Source organism: Ornithorhynchus anatinus, chromosome 12, assembly GCF_004115215.2.
Source record: "Ornithorhynchus anatinus isolate Pmale09 chromosome 12, mOrnAna1.pri.v4, whole genome shotgun sequence".
NCBI lineage: Eukaryota > Metazoa > Chordata > Mammalia > Monotremata > Ornithorhynchidae > Ornithorhynchus > Ornithorhynchus anatinus.
The window spans coordinates 24996517-25020274 of NC_041739.1; the positions used below are offsets into that span (position 1 = coordinate 24996517).

Sequence of the window (23758 nt, forward strand, 5' to 3'; positions counted from 1 at the left end):
GGGCTGGGAGGGGGAAAGAGCAAAGGAAATAAGTCAAGGTGATGCCGTTGGGAGTGGGAGATGAGGAAAGGTGGGGCTTAGTCTGGGAAGGCCTCTTGGAGGGGATGTGCCTTCAATAAGACAAATATAATGTGCGGTTCTCCCATTACCCCAGTGAAACCAACTTTCCTTCATGTTTCCTTGTTTGTTAGGGAAGCAGCGTGGCCTAGTGGAATGAGCACAGGGCTGGGAGTCAGAAGGCTCTGAGTTCTAATCCCAGCTCAGCCATTTGTCCGCTGTGACCACGGCAAGTCACTTTTCTCTGTGCCTCAGTTTCCTCATCTGTGAAATGCGGATTAACACTTTGAGCCCCATGTGATTAGCTGATTGGCTTGTATCTGCCCCAGTGCTTGGTACAGTGTCTGACACATAGTAAGGACGAAAAAAAAAGTGCCAGAGGACCTCGCTTCTAATCTCAGCTCCACCGCTTGTCTGCTGCGTGACCTCGAGTAAGTCACTTCACTTCAATGCCTCAGTTCCCTCAATGGTAAAATGGGGATTAAGACTGTGAGCCCAAATAGGCTACGGACTGTGTCCTATCTGATTGGCTTATATCTACCCCAGTGCTTAGTACAGTGCCGGAGACATAGTAAGTACTTAAATACCATAAAAAAGAGTATTTGCATGGGATCCAGAGGACCGCAGTTCTAAACCCAGCTCTGCTGTTTGTCTGCCAGGTGCCCTTGGGCAAATCACTCGATTTCTCTGTGCCTCATCTCCATCTCAAAATGGGAATTCAATATCTGTTCTTCTTCCCACTTAGACTGTGAGCTCCATGTGGGAGCTGATTATCTTGTATTTACCTCTGGGCTTATTATTATTATTATTGCTAATAACAACGATGATAGCAACTGCAGTATTTGTGAAGTGCTTACTCTGTGCCAGGCACTCGACTAAGCACTGGGGTAGCTGCAAGCAAATCAGTCCCTGTTCCACGTGGGGCTCACCGTCTCCTTCCCCATTTTACCGATGAGATAGCTGAGGCACAGCAAAGTGACTTGCCCAAGTTCACACAGCAGACAAGTGGCTTAGCAAATACAGTTATTTAGTGTCTTTATTAAATGGATTATTCCCTCCCAAAGTCTGAATGACACCTCACCTTAACGGGAGAACAAGACGGCCATAAATAAAGGAAAGCCTACTACTGGGGCAATGTCGTCAGAGGTGAAATTTCTGGCTAAAGGATCGCCCGGGACATTCTTTGAAGTGAACAGGCTCAGAAGTGATCCTGAAACACAGCTGGCTTACTTCGGTGGCGAAGACCAGAGTGCCTACTGAGGCAACTCTCCTCCCAACCAGTTGCTGGTTGGCCTATGGTGCTGTGCAATAGCATCGCAGCCACTCTGGCCCCAGCTCTTGCAGGCATTTTGCAATGTGCCACTCTGGCCCCAGCTCTTGCAGGCATTTTGCAATGTGCTAGACTCCACCTATTCGCTTGCGGCACCCACAATTCCAGGACGAACATGGCAGGGAAGAGAATGTGAGCGATGCTCCACAAACCGCTAGCATGATTTCACTGAGCAGGTCTTTATCCCCAAATCTTCCAAACCGCAGAGCCTTGTCCCTTCCTCATTAATAAAGGGAGACTCCTTCGTAATGTGCTGCAAATACTGAATTATTATTTTATGTCTAAGAATAATATATTCAAGACTTGGAGAGGGGAGTCCTGTTGTAAATATTATTTCCTAGTCCTCTATTTTTGGAATTTTCTCTTCAACACTGCTCATCAGCAGCCAGGCCTCCTTTGGAAAATTTGTCCTGAAGGCATTCCAGGGCATATTCTCTATTTCAGTAATTACCCTGGCATGAAAGTGTGAACAAGAGTTGAAAAAAATCAATATATTAAGTTGGTGACTTGGGAACAGCCAGTTCCACAGAAGTAAAGTTTAATTCCATGCGTGCCCATTTTCACTGAAAACCACTACTGATTAGGAGATGACCAGTCAGATGACGTGAGCTGTCATCCCTTTCCCCTCCCTAAGAGTTTTAATTTTCTTCCTTTAGTAGAACACTCAGGATGTTTTATGGAATTTTTGCATTCTTCACTAGCTTTTTAAAACTATTACTGCATTAAATGAAAATTGTTTTAAGTATGATCCGGTGGATGGTGCAAGGACCTGGGTTCTAATTCCTGCCCTGCCATTTATCTGGTGTGTTATCTTGGGTAAGTCACTTTACCTCTCTGTTCCTGTTACTTCAACCTGTAAAACGGAGTTAAAGACTGAGCTCTATGTGGGACAGGAACTGTGCCCAATCTGATTATCCTGTATCTTCCCCAGGACTCAGTACAGTGCCCGGCACACAGTAAGCTCTTCAATGCCACAACTGTTATTTCAAAAATATTAAAATAATTTTAACTTGGATTTTTAAAAGGGAGGGAAGTGGTGATTTGTTAGGGGGCTTTTGTCTGGAACAATAAGGTATCCAAGGTCTGCCTCTTCCAACTTCTTTGCTATTTATATATTTTTATTACATATTTCAAACTAAAGTTTTCATCTATTTTTTTTGTTTTATTGCCCTCCCCAATTTAGACTATGAGTCCCTTATGGGTCAGGGATGCTTTTCTTAACTGAGATTCACCATTATCACCTCAAGAGATGGTACAATGCCTTAAGGTGCACTGCAAGCAATACTGATAATTTTCAGAGACACGAGTTTCTCTACTAAATTTCCAGCACTTTCCTTTTTTAGACTTACTTTCTTCACTGTAGACTTTTGAATCAGGGACGATATTACAACCTAAACATAATCTTGATTCTGCTTTCCGAAATACCTAAGTGTTAGGATTATAGCTGCTAATTAAGGTTACCCCTACAGGGTGGGAGTGAGGCACGTCGTCATTCTGTCAGTGAAGAATGCCAAAGTTACACGAAACCTCCTGAGTGTTCTACGAAAGAAAGAAAATTAAACCTCCATTAGAGAGGGGAAAGGGGTGACAAACTCATGTCATCTGTTTATTATTTGAAAAGCCGAGGCTCTCCCTAACTGGGAGGGATCCGGCGCGCGCGTTCTGCTGCCGCACACGTTTCCGACGGTCTGATTTTCCTTTATGCTGTAGTTTTCTGAGGTCGCTGGAATTTGAGCTCTGCTAGCGGCTGTTCAGGCTGGAGGTTGGTGGTATCTTTCCTGGTGCCCGGGCAGGAGCCGGAGGCCTAGGCCAGCGTCCCTGAAGCTGGCCACCCCAGGCCAACGCTCAAGGCCTTTCCTCGGGGAGGGAGGCCTGGCAGGCCGCAGGGCCCACACTCCTCCTGCCCAAAGGCCTGGTCTTCCCCACCTGCTCGGGGCCTGGGAGACAGAAGGTCATGGGTCCTAATCCCGGCTCCACCATTTGTCTGCTTTGCGACCTTGGGCAAGTCACTTAACTTCTCTGTGCCTCAGTTACCTCATCTGCAAAATGGAGATTAAGACTGTGAACCCCAAATGGGACAGGGACTGCGTCCAACCAGATTACCTTGTATCTACCCCAGTGCTTAGAACACTGCTTGGCACATAATAAGCGCTTAACAAATACCATCATTATTATTAAATGGGACAGGGACAGTGTCCAACCTGATTACCTTGTATCTACCCCAGCGATTACCTTTTATCTACCCCAGTGCTTAGAACACTGCTTGGCACATAATAAGCGCTTAACAAATACCATCATTATTATTAAATGGGACCGGGACTGTGTCCAACCTGATTACCTTGTATCTACCCCAGCGCTTAGAAGACTGCTTGGCACACAGTAAGCGCTTAACAAATACCAACATTATTATTAAATGGGACAGGGACTGTGTTCAACCTGATTAGCTTGTATCTAACCCGGCGCTTAGAACCGTGCTTGACACATAGTATGTGCTTAACAAATACCATCATTATTATTATCAACAGGGATGAGAAGCAGTGCGGAACAGTGGATAGAGCACAGGCCTGGGAGTCAAAGGGTCACGGGTACTCATCCCGGTTCCGCCACTTGTCTGCTGTGTGGCCTTGGGCAAGTCGCTTCACTTCTCTGGGCCTCAGTTATCTCATCTGCCAAATGGGGATTAAGACCGGCAGCCCCAAGTGGGACAGGGCTTGTGTCCGACCCGATTTGCTCATCTCCACCCTAGCACTTAATACAGTCCCTGGCACATTATTATTATGAGGTTGGGGGGACCGAGGGAGGGTGCCACTAGACTGTGGGATCACCGTGGGTAGGAAAAGTGTCTGTCAACTCTATCCACGAAGCAGAGTGGTTCAGTGGAAAGAGCACGGGTTTGGGAGTCAGAGGTTGTGGGTTCCAATCCCGGATCCACCACTTGTCAGCTGTGTGACTTTGGGCAAGTCACTCAACTTCTCTGGCCTCAGTGACCTCACTTGTAAAATGAGAACTCACCTGCTCCAGGAGGCCTTCCCTGTTGGAGCTCCCCCTTTCCCTCTGCTCCTCCTCCCCTTCCCCGCCCGCCCTCTGCTCTTACTCCTTCCCCTCCCCTCAGCACTGTGAATATTTGTATATATTATTTATTACCCTATTTATTTGGTTAATGAGGTGTATATCTCCATGATTTCATTTATCTTGATGATGATGTTTTGTTCTGCTTTGCTTTGCTGTCTGTCTCCCCCGTTTAGACTGTGAGCTCGTTATTGGGCAGGAATTGTCTCTCTCTGTTGCCGAACTGTACATTCCAGGTGCTTAGGACAGTGCTCTGCATAGTAAGTGCTCAATAAATACTACTGAATGAATGAATGAAGAATGAATGGGGATGAAGACTGTGAGCCCCATGTGGGACAAGCCCATCACCTCGCATCCTCCCCAGCACTTAATACAGTGCTTGGCACATGCTAAGTGCTTACTAATACGAGAAGCAGCGTGGTTCAGTGGAAAGAGCCTGGGCTTGGGAGTCAGAGGTCATGGGTTCGAATCCTGGCTCTGCCCCTTGTCAGCTGTGTGACTGTGGGCAGGTCACTTCACTTCTTTGTGCCTCAGTTCCCTCATCTGTAAAACGGGGATGAAGACTGTGAGCCTCACGTGGGACAACCTGATGACCCTGCATCTCCCCCAGCGCTTAGAACAGTGCTCTGCACATAGGAAGCGCTTAACAAATACCAACATCATTATTATTAATCATAACAGCACTAATAACGGCATCTGTTAGGCGCTTACCATGTGCCAAGCACTGTCAGCTGCGATGACCCTGTATCTCCCCCAGCGTTTAGAACAGTGCTCTGCACATAGGAAGCACTTAACAAATACCAACATCATTATTATTAATCATAACAGCACTAATAACGGCATTTGTTAGGCGTTTACCATGTGCCAAGCACTGTCAGCTGCGATGACCCTGTATCTCCCCCAGCGCTTAGAACAGTGCTCTGCACATAGGAAGCGCTTAACAAATACCAACATCATTATTATTAATTATAACAGCACTAATGACGGCATCTGTTAGGCGCTTACCATGTGCCAAGCACTGTCAGCTGCGATGACCCTGTGTCTCCCCCTGCGCTTAGAACACTGCTCTGCACATAGGAAGCGCTTAACAAATACCAACATCATCATTATTATTAATCCTAACAGTAATAATGACGGCATTTAAGCGCTTACCACGGGTCAGGCACTGTCCTAACAAATGACGTCATGATGATTATAAAAGGACTTGATTGACCTCGCTGGGACTGCCCGACCCCACTCAGCGCCCCCCCCCCATTGGGGTCACGTGACCCAGCCCCGCCCTGGCGCGCGCCCTCCCCCCCGCGCGCGCCTCCTCCCGCGCAGGCGCAGTCCGCTTCCCGCCGCCGCCCCCCCCGGGGCCCCGCTCCCGCTGCCTCTCCCGGGGCGGCGGCGGTTTCCGTCCAGTCCCCCGCGGCCGGGCGCCCTCCTTCCTCCTCCTCCCGACCTCGTCCCCGCCCCCGCCGGGCCCGAGGGGGCGGGCCGGCCCCGCCCCACGGCGGCCCCCGACACCCGGACACCCGCCCCCATACTCACTCCACCCGGCTGGGGCCGCCGCCGCCTGAGCCTCGCCTCTTCCGCCTCTCGCGCGCAGGCGCAGCACGGACTGAGGGGGGGGGCGAGGAAGGGGCGGGGCCTCGGCGCCTGTGGACGTGGCCCGCGGCCGCGCGCAGCGCGCATGCGCCGGAGCGATTTCCCGCCCTTTTGGGCTCCGTCGGGCCCCGACGCTTCAAGATGGAGGCCTGAGGGGACCCTCATTCATTCATTCATTCATTCATTCATTCATTCATTCATTCATTCATTCATTCATTCATTCATTCATTCATTCATTCATTCATTCGTATTTATTGAATAAATGTTCAATAATGTTAACATTATTATTAATGTTAATTAATAATATTATTAATTTTTTAATTTTGTTATAGAATTTTGTTAAATATTCTATAAATACTATTGATTGAATTTATTGAGCGCTTGCTGTGTGCAGAGCACTAGACTAAGCGCTTGGAATGGACAATTCGGCAACAGATAGAATCAGCAAGGCCTCAGGCTTACGGCGAAGCCTTCCAAAAGACCCGTTCTGATGCAAAAGGAGACTTTCCCACTCCATCTCTATTAATAATAATAATGTTGGTGTTGGTGAAGCGCTTACTAGGTGTAGAGCACTGTTCTAAGCACTGGGGGAGATACAGGGTCATCAGGTTGGCCCACGTGAGGCTCACGGTCTTCATCCCCATTTTTACAGATGAGGTCACTGAGGCACAGAGGAGCGAAGTGACTTGCCCACAGTCACACAGCTGACAAGTGGCAGTCAGAATTCGAACCCATGACCGCTGACTCCCAAGCCCAGGGTCATTTCCCTGAACCATGCTGCTTCTCTATTATTGTTAGTGTGGTACTTTAAGTGCTCACTATGTGTCAAGCAGTGCTATGTGAGAAGCAGCGTGGCTTAGTGGAAAGAGCACAGGCTTGGGAGTCAGAGGTCGTGGGTTCTAATCCCACTCCACCACTTGTCTGCTGTGTGACCTTGGGCAAGTCACTTAAGTTCTCTGTGCCTCAGTGACCTCATCTGTAAAATGGGGATTAACTGTGAGCCTCAGGTGGGACAACCTGATTACCCTGTATCTCCCCCAGCATTTAGAACAGTGCTCTGCACATAGTAAGCACTTAACAAATACCATTAACAACAACAACTTCACTTCTCGTTGCCTCAGTGACCTTGTCTGTAAAATGGGGATTAAGACTGTGAGCCCCATGAGGGACAACCTGATCACCTTGTATCCTCCCCAGAGTTTAGAACAGTACTCTGCACATAGTAAGTGCTTAACAAATACCAACATTTTTATTACTTTGTGCAGAGCACTGTTCTAAGCGCTGGGGTAGATACAGGGTAATCAGATTGTCCCACATGAGGCTCACAGTCTTCATCCCCATTTTACAGATGAGGGAACTGAGGACCAGAGAAGTTAAGAGACTTGTCCACAGTCTCACAGCTGACAACCCATGCCCTCTGACTCCCGAGCCCGTGCTCTTTCCACTGAGCTACACTGCTCTGCTGCTTCTCACTTTTCTAAGGGCTGGGGTAGATACAAGGTCATAATAATAATGCTGGTCTTTGTTAAGTGCTTATTATGTGCTTATTTGACAGATGAAGGTAACTGAGGCACAGAGAAGTGAAGTGGCTTGCCCAAAGTCACACTGTTGACTAGGGCGGAGCTGAGATTAGAACCCGTGACTTCTGACTCCCAAGTCCGGGCTCTTTCCACTGAGCTACGCGGGTTGTCCCATGTGGAGCTCATAGTCTAAATCTTCATTCAATCACATTTATTGAGTGCTTACTATGTGTAGAGCACTGTACTAAGCGCTTGGAATGTGCAATTTGGCAACAGAGAGAGACAGAGAGAGATCGCCAAGATCCGCCCTTTCCTCTCCACCCAAACGGCTACCTCACTATTACGGGCTCTCGTTATATCCCGGCTAGACTACTGTGTCAGCCTTCTCTCTGACCTCCCTTCCTCCTCTCTCGCCCCGCTCCGGTCTATTCTTCACTCCGCTGCCCGGCTCATCTTCCTGCAGAAACGATCTGGGCATGTCACTCCCCTTCTTAAACAACTCCACTGGTTGCCTATCGACCTCCGCTCCAAACAAAAACTCCTCACTCTAGGCTTCAAGGCTCTCCATCACCTTGCCCCTTCCTACCTCTCCTCCCTTCTCTCTTTCTACCGCCCACCCCGCACGCTCCGCTCCTCTGCCGTCCACCTCCTCGCCGTCCCTCGGTCTCGCCTATCCCGCCGTCGACCCCTGGGTCACGTCCTCCCGCGGTCCCGGAACGCCCTCCCTCCTCACCTCCGCCAAACTGATTCTCTTTCCCTCTTCAAAACCTTACTTAAAAATCACCTCCTCCAAGAGGCCTTCCCAGACTGAGCTCCTCTTCCCCCTCTACTCCCTCTGCCATCCCCCCTTTACCTCTCCGCAGCTAAAGCCTCATTTTCCCCTTTTCCCTCTGCTCCTCCACCTCTCCCTTCCCATCCCCACAGCACCGTACTCGTCCGCTCAACTGTATATATTTTCGTTACCCTATTTATTTTGTTAATGAATTGTACATCGCCTTGATTCTATTTAGTTGCCATTGTTTTTACGAGATGTTCTTCCCCTTGACGCTGTTTAGTGCCATTGTTCTTGTCTGTCCGTCTCCCCCGATTAGACTGTGAGCCCGTCAAACGGCAGGGACTGTCTCTATCTGTTGCCGACTTGTTCATCCCAAGCGCTTAGTACAGTGCTCTGCACATAGTAAGCGCTCAATAAATACTATTGAATGAATGAACAATCCCTGCCCAACAGTGGGCTCACAGTCTAAATGGGGGAGAGAGACAACAAAACAAAACAAAAGAAAACAAGTAGTCGGAGAAGCAGCATGGCATGTGGATAGGGCATGGGTCTGAGAGTCAGAGGGCCTGGGTTCTAATTCCGGCTCCGCTACATGTCTGCTGTGCAAGTCATTTCACTTTGCTGTGCCTCAGTTACCTCATCTGTAAAATGGGAATTAAGACTGTGAGCCCCATGTGGAACAACCTGACTACCTTGTATCTACCCCAGCACTTAGAACAGTGCTTTGCACATAGTAAGTGCTTAACAAATACCATAGTGATTATTATTGTTGTTAGGTAACTGAGGCAAAGAGAAGTGAAGTGACTTGCCCTCTAACCATCTACACTGAACCATCCCAGACAAGAGGCAGAGCTGGGATTTGAAGCCCTGAACCCCACATCCTATATCTCCTGTCTCCACTCCATGATTCACTCTGCTGCCCCAATCGTGTTTCTGAGAAACCATTCAATCCATATCGCACTGTTTAAAAACAATGGTTTTCCATCCACCTCCGCATCAAATAGAATGTCCTTACCATCAGCATTAAGGCACTAAAATCTGCTCTCTTCCTTCTACAACCCAACCCGCATACTCTGCTCCTCTGACACCAACCTCTCTGTACCTAGATCTCATCTGTGGCACCATTGACCCTTTGCTCACATCCTCCCTTTGGCCTGGAACTCCCCCCCCCCCCCCGACTTTCAAAACCCTTCTAAAATCACATCTCTTCCAAGAGACTTTCCCAGACTTGAACCCTTTATTTCCTCCATCCACCCACCCCTCTGCACTGACTGTGAACTTGACCGTTCCCCTTGATACTCACCTCGGCCCTACAATACTTCCGTAAATATTCTTATCCCTATCCCTAAATCCACTTTAATGTGTTTCTCCCTGAAGACTGTAAACTCTTGGGCAGGGATTGCACCCGCAATCTAAGTCTGTTGTACTGTACTTTCCTAAGTGCTTAGTACAGTGCTCTGCACACAGTCAGCCCTTAATAAATACCACTGATTGGTTGCTTTCTCTCATCTTTTCCCCTCTCTATCATGCCTAATGGAGGAAGGTTAACTCAAATAATTCTAATATATTTGGACCTTGTCTATTTTTGATTATTCACTCGTTGAATGTTCTTATGAAAGAACACCACAGAATAATAGCAAAAAAATCTGTACCGGAGTATTTTTGAATAATCTACTCCCTATCTCATTAATTCCCACTGAATAGTACTATAGTTATTACTAGAAAATAATATCAGGTTCTTCAAGAAATAGAGCAGAAATGACTGTCTAGTCTCTCCTTCTAAATATGACATAGTCCTCATTTATGCCCATTCTCCTTCACTAGATTGTAGACTAGATCAAAGATTAGGGTCTTTTTTTCTCTCTTATATGTTCTCCAAGCATCTAATATAGTATTGTGCAAATTCTGCTACTCAGATGGGTTACATCTTAAGTTGGAAGCTAAGAGCTACAAGAAACAACTGCACTTAGGTGGGCAGTTTCAGGAAGTGCTTTTCTGGGAAAGTCAAATATGTCACTTAAAGTCATTCAGTACAGTATTTGGACAGCTTTTCCCCAGAAGTCTTTCCTGAGAGCAGTCCTCAGAGGAGGAAATGGTAATTATGGAACAACAACTTGCTTTTACCGGCCTGCCTGAGAATCTTTGGATATCTCTTTTGGTCATTTTTTTTTAAAAAAGATTAACCCAGTGGAACTACCAGTCCAGGACTGTTTTCCTCTTATAAATGGAAAAGCTTTCATAGAATTTCCCCACTTGATTTTAAAATACAGTTAAGGTCAAACTTGGAATTCCAAACTCTCAGAATTCTTTGAAGTAATAAAATATGACAGACGGCACATAGGGGGACAGTTAGACTGTGAGGCAGCAATGGAATGCTTGGAGACATGAACAACTCTAGGAAACGCAATAACTCCCTTAAATGTTCACTACAGATCGGATGTGCAGTGAATAGGGAAAATACAGGTGCGAGACGGTGGTTCAAACAGAAATTTTTAAAAGCTATTGTTACAAAGCACTTGGGACGGTTTCTGGATTCTCATTTGACCCTTTTTAAGCCAAATGTTTCTGTTGGCTCTCTTAGATTACCCTTGGTTGGAAAATCTCTCCTTCGTTCAAAAAACAAAACAACACCTTTGTCAGTTCTTGCTGAATTGAAAAAATAGACTGTAAGAATGCACTGCCTAGGAAATTATCTTTATGGTTGAATTTTTTTTATGTCTTTAAGCCTGGCTGAGGCAAAGTAGCAAGATGTAATAATTGATAGGGAGACAATATGAACTTTGGTTTAAATGCTTACTATGTACGAAGCACTGTATGAAGCACTAAGATAGGTACAAGATATTGAGATCAGACAGTCCTCATCTCACATGAGGCTCACAGTCTGAGATGGATATCAGGTATTTAATGCCCATTTAACAGATTAGGAAATTGAGGCACAAAGAAGTTGTTACTTTCCTATAAAGTCACACGGCAGGCAAGTTGGGGACCTGGAATACTCTATCCAGTAGGCCACACTGCTCTCTCTTTAGGATAGACAAAGTATCAGGTGACTTGGCTTCAATTCTTTACTCCGTTGCTGTCTATGTGAACAAATAATTTACTTCATATTCTTTGTGTTTTTCCATTTGTAAAACAGGGGATCTTACAGGAATCTTTTGAAGGAGAACGAGATGAGCTCCTCTGGGAAAGGCATAATGGCGCTGTGATGAACACTCGTTTTGTATTTCAGGAATGCATATGGCATAATACCAAAGTGGACTGTAAAAGTAAGGCTCCTTGAGTTTTTTCAGTTTATCTAGAGACGTCATAGTTATAATAGTTGGAACATTTCTTTAGTGCTTATTTGTGCAGCATACTGTAAACTAAGAACTAAGAGGAATTAAAATGCTAAGAAAAACTGGAATTCCTCTAGCAGTGAAAATGAGAGGAGATACGTCCGCTGATTTATAGATGAGGCCGTTAGGGTTGAAGAAGGTAAGGAATATTAAATGTATTACTATTTTCTTAGATTAACATTTATTGAGCACCTATTTGGGAACAATATGCTGTAGTAGGGACAAAACAAAGAAGCAGCATGTTTCCTGTCCTCAAGGATCTTACACCGTAACTGAGGAGACATGAAGAAAAATATTCACAGATAATCAGGATAAACAATTGAATGCATAATTGAATAGCTATATACAAAAATGCTTAGGATGGGTATAAATACATTCCTAAGTGCTAGAATTGTCTGATGGGTTTATATGATTTAGGGTGTTGGGGCTGAATTTGAGAGCAGGAAGAGCAGTGAATTGATTGGGATGAAGGCACCGTGACTCAGTGGGGAAGTCTAGCTTGTCCCCGGACACCCCTAAAACCTGAGTTGGTTTCAGGGGTCACCTTCAGCAGGAGAGAGAGAGATAACATCAAAGACTGTCCTTTGCAACTGGGACATCCGGTAACCTTGTGACTGCAGAGATATTTTATGTTTTCTAATAAACCAAAGCTACTGAGACAGCCTAAAGAAGTAACTATGTTCAAATGAATAAAATGTTTGAGCAACGTATCAATCAATCAGTGGTATTTATGGAGCACTTACTGGGTACAGAGCACTGTACTAAGCACTTGGGAAAGCACCATCTCCACTCTAGGGTGCTTAGACAACATTTGATTGCTAAAATAGATTCGTTGCCCTGATTTTAGGTAGCGCCCGCAGAAAGTTGCAGGCCAGGATCAGATTACATTTTAAGGATCTAATCTTCTTATCATCTGGGAGAAAGAAGAAATTTTTCTCCTGTATATTACTGCATAACTTGGGGGACTAGGGGGGATTTTACACCTTGCCTCAGCGACTGGTTTTTCCTAGAAAGGCAGTGAAATAAACGGTTAATGGGTCTTTTTTCATTTTAATGATATCACTTCGATCACTTTAACCTCAAAGACGAATTCTGAGATTGAACCGAGTCACTTAGAGAATATTAAAGAGTAGTCCGGTTTCAGAACTAGAAATCGTCGATGGGACGGATTCCTTACATTTTTCTGGTTTGGAACTTTCTGCGTTCTGTTTATTTAAGCCGCTCCCTAGGACTGCACTGGGATAGTTCTCTGTATGTTTATATTTTAATCGGCCTAACTATACGTGCTCCGAGTTGATGGGCTAAATCCAGATTTCTGCTAGACACCTCCATTATTTTCCGTTTTCTAGGACGGGCCGTATTTCGAAGCGGTCGTCTTCGCCTTTCCACTTTGAGGCAGGCAGTCCACTTCAACCCCCCAGCAGATGGCAGCAAGTTAATATTGGAGAGAGGGGTGGGTTGGTTGCTAAATATCAAAATATCAATCTTAGAGTAACGCATAGAGAAGAGTCTGGCATTGTCAGTTTAGTTTGGGCCTTCACTCCTGCGCCATAGCTTACGAGTGTGACTAAATTTCTTTATACAACCCAAGCAATCCCACTCCAGTGGACAGGGATTGTCTCTATCTGTTGCCGATTTGTCCATTCCAAGCGCTTAGTACAGTGCTCTGCACATAGTAAACGCTCAATAAATACTATTGAATGAATAACTACCAGTCTCTTGTACTCTCAAGGTGTCAGCCAAAAATAATTCTCCAAGCCATATTCACTAATTCCATCCTCCGCCCCCAAGGTACATCTCCCTCTCTTTGGCCAAGCCTGCAAGAGGCAAACGGAAGAGGACTCAGAAAATACTTCATGAGGTTCTCTTGCACTAGCAATGCCTTCGTCTTTGGCCAGCTGATGTCTGGCGGGGTGGGGGTCGGGAGGGGTTGGATGATTTGGAGTTTGGGGAGTTTTGTTGAGATTCAGGATGGTAGAACTCAAAAGCATTAGGTTGAGGATAACTATGAAATTGTGTTTCGACATTTCTCTTGGCTCATTTGGAGGCTGCTTTGATGACAACTGGATTTTTAAATACCACTGATTGATTGACTGGAGGCAGCCCTGTGCTTCCCTGTGGAAATAATGAGCCGTGTGAGGAAAGGGCTGGTGGATGGAAAAGTGTGAAATATTCTCTGCTGATGTCAGGATTCCTGTGGCAAGCTTGGAAAGAGGACTAGCATGTATGTGGCCCTAAAAATACATAGATCTTGGCATCAGGTAGGCCTGGGCTCATAATTCCACTCTGCCAATGAACTGCTGTGGGACCTCAGTCAAGTCACATAACCTCTCTCTTGGCCTCTTTCCTGATCTGTAAAATGAGGATAACAAATAAAGCCTGCCTCTCCCTCCCTCACAAGGGATGTTATGAAGGTAAAATAAGGTAACTGATGTGAATGTTCTATGGAAAGTGTTGTACAATACAAATTCTAGATATTTTTATTATTGGGTTGGCACTGAATTTTATGTTTATCCTATTTTTTAATGTTATTTGTAAAGCACATTTCTACATGCCGGACACTTTACTAAGCACTGCAGGTACAAGAAAATTAGGTTGGACACAGACCCCTTTCCACATATCCCAGTCTTAATCCTCATTTTATAGATGAGGTAACTGAGGCACAGAGAAGTGAAGTGATTTGCCGAAAGTCACACATAGTCGTGGAGTTGGGATTAGAACCCAGGTCCCCTGGCTCCCAGGCCCATGGTCTTTCCACTAGGTCAGGGTGCTTCCCATGTCTCTTTGAATCAATCAATCAGTGCTATTTATTGAGCACGGTGTGCAGAGCTCTGTATTATGCATTTGGGAGAGTAAATACACTAGAGTCAGTAGACACAGTCTCTGTCCCCAAGGAGCTTACAGTCTAGAAAAGACTTTGGAAGTGAGTAGTGTACATATCTTTTGCCCCAGTGATATCTATATAGCTGTTCTTTATCATTAAAGATGTTCTGTTGACATCACTATCCCTGTGAGGCTTAAAAAAAAAATGTATTTTTTCATGGTCCTTGTTAAGCGCTTACTACATGTCAAGCACTGAGCAAAGCGCTAGGGCTAGATACCAGATAATCATTCATTCATTCAATTGTATTTATTGAGCGCTTACTATGTGCAGAGCACTGTACTAAGCCAAGTTAGATACAGCCCCTGTCCCACACAGAGCTCACAGTTTAAATCCCCATTTTGCAGATGAGACAGAGAAGTGAAGTGACTTGCCCAAAACCACACAGCAGACAAGTGGCAAAGCCAGGACTAGAACCCATGACCCTCTGACTCCCAGGCCCAGACTCTATCCACTATGCCATGCTGCTTCCCTGGCTCCCTTTCCTCTAATTCTCTGGACCCCACTGCACCATCAAGCTTTCATCCCGTCTCCTTCCTCCCAGTCTTATCCATATTCCTTGAACAGGTTAGGCACACCTTAAACAGGTTAGGCATACTATCTCTCCTCTGACCTCAAACTTCACCCCCTACAGTGTGGATTTCACCTCCTTCGTTGCACTGAGACCGGCCTCTCCAAGGGCTGCCTTACCAATTTTGTTTTATGGCATTTGTTAAGCGTTTAACTATGTGCCAGGCACTGTACGAAGTACTGGGGTAGAATAAAATGGAATCTACCCTGTCCTGATTCTCCTCTGACCTCTCAACGTTGTGGACCACTCCCTTCTCCTGGAAACACTATCCAACTTTGGTTTTTCTGACTAAGCTTGCTCTTGGATCTTCCCTTACCTCTCAGGCTAATCTTTCTCAGACTCTTTCCTGGCTCTCCTTCTGTCTCACACCTCCTCAAATGTGGGTTGTCTATTGAAGCTCTGTTCTGAGTCCCCTTTCTCAATTTATCCTTCCCCTCCCGGAGAGCTCATCCACTCCCACACTTTCAACTGCCATGGCTTTGTGAATGACTCACAAATCTTCCTCGCTAGCTTGACTTCTCTCTTCCACTGTGATTTTGGATCTCTTCCTGCATTCTAGAACATCTTTACTTACATGGCTGCCTCACCGACAGCTCGAGATCAATATGTCCGAAAATGAATACCTCATCTTTCCTTTCAAATCCCCTCCTCCACCTAACTTTCCCATGCAAGTTGACAATCGATCGATCAATGAGTGGTATTTATTGAACACTTACTAAGCATTTGGGAGAGAACAATCCGAGTCAGCAGGCACGTTCCGAGCCCACAGTGAGCACACCACCAACCTCATCTTCCCCACTTTCAACCCCCACATTAAGTCCGTCACCAAATCCTGTCATGTCAGTGCTTCTTCCACAACATTTCTGGAATTTGCCCTTTGCTCTTCATCCACTGGGCTGTAAGCTCATCCACTAAACTGTAAACTCATTGTGGGCAGGTAACGTATCTACCAACGCTGTTATATTGTACTCTCCCAAGTGCTTACTACAATGCTCCGCCCACAGTTAAGCGTCCAATAAATACCACTGGTTGATTGATCTGAATGGCCACCTTACTGGTCCTGGCACATATCATTTCTTGTCTTGACTACTGTATCAGCCTCCCCTCCGATTCCCTACCTCTAAGTCTCTTCCCTCTCCAGTTCAGACTTCACATTCCTGCCCAGATCATTTTTCTAAAATATCTTTTGGTCCATGTCTCCTCATTCCTCAAAAATCCACAATGGTTACCCAATCCTTTCCACATCAAGCGGAAAGTCCTATCCATTGGATTTAAGGCCGTCAGTAAGCTCTCTCCCTCCTATTTATTTTCCCCCTTCCCCTACTACACTCCAGCTCTCACTTTCCATTCCTCTGAAGTTAACTCTCTCATTGTGCCTCATTCACACCTTTCCCACTGCTAACCTCTTGGTCACACCTTCTTCCCTGTTTGGAACCCCCTTCCCCTTCATATCCAGCTTTCCCCATCTTCAAAGCCCTTCCAAAAATCACATTTTCTCCAGGAGGTCTTTCTCAATTGATTTCCAATTTCCCCATCTTAAATCTCTCAACTGCCATGCCAACCCTTCCCAATCATCTGAATTCTAAAATACAAGCCCCCATAACAATTATGTTCAAATCTTTATGCTCTATTACTTCTACTTGGCTCTAATTTATTTTAATTTCTGTCTGCCTCATTAGATTGTAAGGTCTTGAGGGCAGGGATCGTATCCTCAGTTCTATCGCATTCTCCTAAGCACTTAGTACACTGTTCTGCATCTAGTAGGTACTCAAGGAATACTATCGATTGATTGATTAATTAACCTCTTGACCAGCCAACCTCTTGACCCCTTGGCTATTCTGCATCAGGCCAAGAATAATATTTTGAAGGAGATTTTCTATTTTCTGCTGGAAAACTCCCTGTTCAGATCTGATCCCCTAGACTGTAAGCTGATTATAGGCAGGAAACAGGTCTAGATTCTGTTGTATTGTACTCTCCCAGGTGCTTAGTACAGCGTTCTGCACATAGTAACTCTCAATAAATACCACTGATTGATTGATTGATTGATCTTTCACTGGGGCAAACCTAATAATAATGATAATAGTCTTATTTGTCAAGTGCTTATTAAGTGCCAAGATCTACACCAAGCCTTGGGGTAAATACGAGATAATTAGGTCAGACACAGTCCCTGTCCCTCAAGGGGCTCACAGTCCAAGTAGGAAGGAGAATAGAATATTAATCCCTGTTTTTCAGTGAGGAAACTGAGGCACAGAACTCACTTTTCTCTGGAACTGCCTCAGTGATGGTGGGTAGCAGGGTAGGGAAACAGAGTAAGGAGAGAAAATGCTCTGTCAAATGCTCTGTCGATAAGGCAGACACACTAATGTGCATCTGAACTGGTATGTGGCTTCAGAAATACTAATCTCATCTGCATGGGCAATTACTGCTAGCATTAGCTTAGTGCTTCTTAACAATAATGATAATATAATAGTAACAATAATAATGAAAAAAATAATAGTGTTTTTAACACTATGTGTTAAACTCTGTACCGAGCCCTGAGAAAGAAAATGAGAAAGGGACACAGTCCCTGTCCCATATGGTGCCCAAGTCTAAGTAGGAAGGAGAACAGATATTGAATTCCCATTTTAAAGTTGAGGAAACTGAAGCACTGAGAAGTTAAATGACTTGCCCAATGTCATCCAGCAGGGAAGCGGTGGTGTCCGGATTAGGACACTGGTTCTCTGACTTCCAGGCCCATGGTCTTTCCCCTGGGCCATTCCACTTGCTCAAAGAAAAGTTTGCTTCCCACTAATCTAAACGAGAAGCAGCGTGGCTCACTGGAAAGAGCACGGGCTTTGGAGTCAGAGGTCATGGGTTCAAACCCCGGCTCTGCCACTTGCCAGCTGTGTGACTTTGGGCAAGTCACTTAACTTCTCGGTGCCTCAGTTCCCTCATCTGTAAAATGGGGATTATGACTGTGAGCCCCACGTGGGACAACCTGATTCCCCTGTGTCTACCCCAGCGCTTAGAACAGTGCTCGGCACATAGTAAGCGCTTAACAAATACTAACATTTTTTTTTTTTTAATCTGAAACAAAAGGGAATTTTTCTTTAGGACATTCCTTTCAAACGTTTGCTTGGCCCCATGCAGAACTGACTGTAATTGCCTATTAATAGGAGGGTGACATTTCCACTTGTCATCTCTGCCCATGGCTCCTGGTTCTCCTGGGAAAACCATCTCCAAACATGTTGCTTTTCTGTTCCCTCTCGATAGAAAATTCTCTGTGCATTTTGAGGTAGCAGGGGAAGAAGTGCAAATCAAGTTAAACAAACAGTCAGGGGGCTTTGAGACAGCATCATTCTTCCAACAGAATCCCAGTGCAGGAGGTGAGTTAGATCAACACATAAAAGAAAAGAAATTCAATAAGTGCTTTACATCAATAACCAGTCTTGAGGCCTTGCCCTTCCTATCTCTAAAGGCTTTTTAATACACTATTCTGAAGTCATGGAGACCTATGGTTAAATGAGAGATGAACAAATTAGAGGCTCCCACAATAATGCCCTTCCTGACACAAAGCTTCAGTGATATTCAAAAAAACGTTGGCAGTGAGGGGGGGACCAGCCTGTTTTTAGGACACTGCTAGTGTCTTTACAGATGTTCAGGAAAGAAACCTCATAAAGAAGTTTTGGGAAAAGATGTCATAAACCACTTCTGAGATCATTGAAAATCACTTAAGATTAAGTACACAGAGCAGCCAAATACTTGACTTCCATGGTGAAATGGCATTAGAGTACACTTACAACTCACTGGCGCTGTGTGCAAGGGACAAGTGAATGACTGGAAATGGGGTTTTCTCATATAAAATGCCCGCCTGACCTGCAACGTCTCCTGTCCAATGTGCTGCTGAGTGTCAACCAGTACTTTCATAGCCGAAGGTGAAGCAGGAGCCACGTAGGGGGCTGACTACACTGTCTAAATCCCGTATCTTTATAGGGCCAACCGATGTATTCGGCTCCGTTCCGAAGAATTGTACATCTCTCTGACCTTGTCCCCCTTAAATTCATTCTTATCTGCTTCAATTCCATCCTCTCCTCTTCCTGACAATACGTCTCCTTCCTAAATCACTCCCATACCCACTGCCCCAACCAGCTGTTCCAGAATAGCCGTCTGCCGCTTCACTGCCCACACTGACCTGATGTTTTCAGCCCCAGTGCTGCAGGGTTTTGCTGGCCCATTGAGCAGAGCCCACAGCTTGTTTTTTAGGTTTTTAAATAGAGACCCTGGCTCTCTAAAAAATGCTTTAAGGTTGGAGTTTAGGTTGGGGGCAGCAGCACAGCTTGAGAAGAAGGGAGGGGAAGGGGTGTGAAATGTACTCTTCCCTCAGCCTTTCTGGCTCAGCACAACCTCAGGACTGAGCTGGGAGGGGAAGGGGATGATAAAGGGAAAGGAAGATAAAAGAAAAGGGAAGGGCAAGTAAGAAAGGAGAAAAATAAAGAGGAAGGAAGAATGGGAGCCGGAGAGAGGGAGGGAGAGAAAGTGAGTGGCATGTCAATCATGGAGACGGAGGGAAGGACAGAGATCTAACCCTGAAAAGGGTACACTCACCACTGTATCTGTCCCAAGAGCTGCTGTATCTGTCCAGAGGCTCTTCTCAGACAGGATGCAGGGGGAGGTAGGGGACCCTGGACTCCACGTGAGGCCCCTTCTGCAGGATTGGAAGTGGCTGCCTGCCAAATTTCTGCCTACTGCCATTCCACTCATAAGACCTAATAATGTTGGTATTTGTTAAGCGCTTACTATGTGCAGAGCACTGTCCTAAGCGCTAGAGTAGAGGGTAATGAGGTTGTTCCACGTGAGGTTCACAGTTAATCCCCATTTTACAGATGAGGGAACTGAGGCACAGAGAAGTTAAGTGACTTGCCCACAGTCACACAGCTGACAAGGGACCGAGGTCACTGGAACAAGTAACTGCACTGAAGCTCACACATATGTACTCAGATACACACCCCCACACACACACATACGCTTTCATTTGGAAAACAATTCAGGTTCACATCCATACCCACTCAGGTTTGTAAACTGAGCTTTACTTCCACCTCAGTAAACTTTCAATTCTTAGGTACCGAGCTTAAAAAGCAGCAGCGGAATGAAGCGAAGATTTGCTATTTCTAACCCAAATCACAAGCTTCTTAGAAAAGGGATTCCATGGCGCTGCAGGTGTAGGATCTGCGAAGGGTTTTCTGACGCCGGTGGCAGGCTTTTCTGTCCCGTCGAACCCCGTGGATGTGAACGTTAGAAACTTTTTGGATGTTGGAAAAGCTGTAGCTGTTGTACCTGAAGACTATCGCTTGGACCAGTGAGGAACCGGAGACTCTCTCGCCTCCTATTCAAGTACTGTTTAACCTGCTAATTTGAGTAGTTTTTTTTATTGTTGTATAATTAGTTATTATAGATTGCAATATATACTTATTGTTATGAATGTCTGTCTTCCCCCACTTAGATTATGAGTCGGCTGTGTCTTAATTGATTTTCCTGTAGTTACCTCTGTACCTTGTATAGTGCCCTGCACATTGTAAGAGCTTAGAAACTTTACCCAAAATGTACAGATTTAGAATTTGATTAAATCATGAAGACTATGATTTTAGAATGGAAATACGCCTTTAGATGTGATACAGAAACAATTATTGCATTTGCCATCAAATCTGAAGTATAAAGCAAATAACCCTACTATGTTTCGCCTACCAGATCCAGTTAAGTTTAAGCTGAAAGGGCATTTTAAATTTATAGTAATTTTTCATTTACCAGTTTAAATTTAGAACTCCAGTCACAAAATTAGGAGTATGTACATGGTAGCTCCATGGGGATATATAAGAAAAAAAAAGTTTGGTAATAAGTGACCTGAAAAATAGCTAAATAGCCTTCAATTATTTGCCAACTGGTTGTTTAGATCAGTCAATGAAGATAAAACAAGAAGAAAGAACTTTAAATGAAAGCAGGAGAGGTGTCAGTTGGATTTAAGGATACTTTATAAACTATCAGTGATAGATTGGGAGCCCCCCAAGGGAGGTGGACCATGTCTCATTCTCACCTGTGTATTCTCTTCCAATGCTAAGGGCAATGTTCAGCACACACGTAAGCGCTTCATAAACAATATTACTACTAAATAGCCTATCAAGGGAGGTATGCTGGAGGTTCTTAAGGAAAATTAGCTAACTGCCTGCCCTGGAGAGTTTAATCATTCACTCAACAGGAGGCAGGGGGCTGAACCCGATAATTAGCTAAGGACCTTCCAGCTCTGGGATTCTAGGATTTTAATCCTGCCTCTATGGTATAACCCACTATCCCTGCATCAAGGATGAGGCTTATGAAGCATCAAGAACCGGCCAAAATGTGAAGGTCTTTCCATGGCCAACTTTCTGTTACAGCCAAAGCAATGAAAAGTGGAAAAGAAAAGTGGAAAAGCACCTAGTTCTGTTGGTAGTCAACATAAGGAACACAGATGCCATGAATCTTCAAAGGTCAGCATTTTCAAGAAGAAAGGTGAGACAGCTGACTGTGGAAACTACTTTGCTCCTTCACTGATTTCCACTGCCAGCAAAATCCAAGCCAGAGTTTTTTCTTGTCTGGGTACCGAAGCATTTTGTTAATTGTGCACATCCAGAATTGCAATATAGCCTCAAACCAAAATGTAGTATAGCAGGCGTGTGTGTGACAGGCTGTGTGACAGGCACAAGCGAAGTATGGGCAGTAACACCTAACCCTCTGTGCTTTGCTATTTTGTAGGTCGCAAAAATACGCTCCTGAAACAGAGCAAAACTCACTAGAACAAAGCTTCAGTGGGTGGAACTCATGAGGAGAATAAACAATTAATCAATGATGGCATTTATTGAGCGATTACAGTGTGTAGAGCACTTGTACTAAGTGCTTGGGAGAGTACAATATAACAGGATTGGTAAACACATTCTCTGCCCTCAGTGAGCTTACAATAGCAGAATATCTAAGCTAATGCCGTCTGGTGAGCTGAAATGGAGCATATCCAAGCAGGGAGAACAAACACTCTGAAAACATAGAGTGGCAAAATATCTAACAGAGAGATAGAATAGCAGCAGATGGTTGAACTTGGCATGTTACAATCAGGATATGAGAAGAGTTGCTCCCCTTGAGCAGAGGCCTTGGGATGATTAGAGGAGCCAAGAGGAAAATTAAAAAATAAGAAGCCCTGAAAAGACAAGGACATCAGAGGTTAAACGACTACCTACTATATTACTAACGAGAAGAAGCACGGCCTAGTGGGGAAGAGCAAGGACCTCTTGTTCCTCCACTTACAGGATGTGTGACCTTGGACAAGTCATTTAACTTCTCTACGCCTCACTTTCCTCATCTGTAAAATGGGGATTCAATACCTTTTCGCTCTCCTACTTAGTCTGTGAGCACTGTGTGGACAGGGACTATGTCCAAACTGATTATCTTGCATCTACCCCAGTGCTTAGTACAGTGCTTGGCACACAGTAAGCATTTAACAAATAGCATTATTGTTGTTATTATTATTATTACCTTTCTTTACACATACCCTGCGTAGAATTGACTGTCAGACACTCTTTAGATTTCTTAGACTTCTTAAACTCCTCTAGACCGTGAACTCCTTGTGGGCAGGCAATGTGCCTACCAACTCTTTTGTACTGTAGGTGTTAATGAGTGTTCTCACACAGTCAATAAATATCCCTGATTGACTCTTAGTCACACCTGTAAATATGGATAGAATTTCATTGTAAGCAGTGTTTTGTTGTCAGTAAAGTCATCTTTGATGACAAACTGACAGTCATATGTATTATATATGGAGTATGTATGTATATGTATCTAGGTATTATATATGTAGTAGTCACTTGCCAGCTGTGTGACTGTGGGCAAGTCGCTTAACTTCTCTGTGCCTCAGTTCCCTCATCTGTAAAATGGGGATTAAGACTGTGAGCCTCACGTGGGACAACCTGATTACCCTGTATCTACCCCAGTGCTTAGAACAGTGCTCTGCACATAGTAAGCGCTTAACAAATACCAACATTATTATATGTTATATATGTAGTCCCTACAAACATTAGAATGTTTCAACAATTAGGGATTTCTGGAAAGGTATGTTAAAAATGCAATTTTCTACTGGGTAGCCGTATTCAAAAAATATATCTTTCCCAGGCAGGATCAGCCACTGACGCTACTGCAGGGATCCTCTGGGACAGAGTATGATTGATTGATTGTTTCAATTCTTTATTATATTATGAATAAAAGCAGTGGTTTTCTATAACTGATCCCTGAAAAATAATTTTAAGTCCAATTAAATGTCCTGCATAGCCCAACTCACTCTTAAGCCTCTCCCTTCTGGGAATCTTTCTCCCTCCCTCTTAACAGAAACCTTTCATCTTTCGTTAGGAACTACCTCCCTTCTCCTATTTGCCATATCACAGCCCTCTCCTCATTACAGGTCAAGGCTCAGATCCCTCTCGGAATCTTTCCCCAATTAATTCCAACCCTGCTTAATCGTCCCAAGGACACTCCCCACCTCACCTGACCTTTCAATGCACCCTTGTAATTACTACATATGTCATACTGTGTATATCCATATACATAAACAGCTGTAAAGGTGCATATAGTGCACGCAG

General features: G+C 44.8%; 1 protein-coding gene and 1 long non-coding RNA gene across 3 annotated transcripts in view; one reads left to right on the forward strand and one right to left on the reverse strand.

Moving 5' to 3' along the window:
- MMAA (metabolism of cobalamin associated A) overlaps positions 1-6054 on the reverse strand; it is a 28180-nt gene extending 22126 nt beyond the window's left edge. Inside the window, exon 1 of one of the 2 annotated variants that reach the window (XM_029076796.1) lies at positions 5990-6054. The gene's annotated coding sequence lies outside the window, so the exon portion shown is untranslated. Of the gene's footprint in view, positions 1-2736; positions 3395-5989 lie in introns of those variants that run through there. The other variant, XM_001510967.5, reaches the window with a different exon arrangement.
- A 4621-nt stretch (positions 6055-10675) lies between these two features.
- LOC120638715 lies at positions 10676-11607 on the forward strand. The gene is made up of 2 exons (XR_005660600.1): positions 10676-10804; positions 11478-11607. It is a non-coding gene; the product is annotated as an uncharacterized LOC120638715 (long non-coding RNA).
- The last annotated feature ends 12151 nt before the right edge of the window (positions 11608-23758 follow it).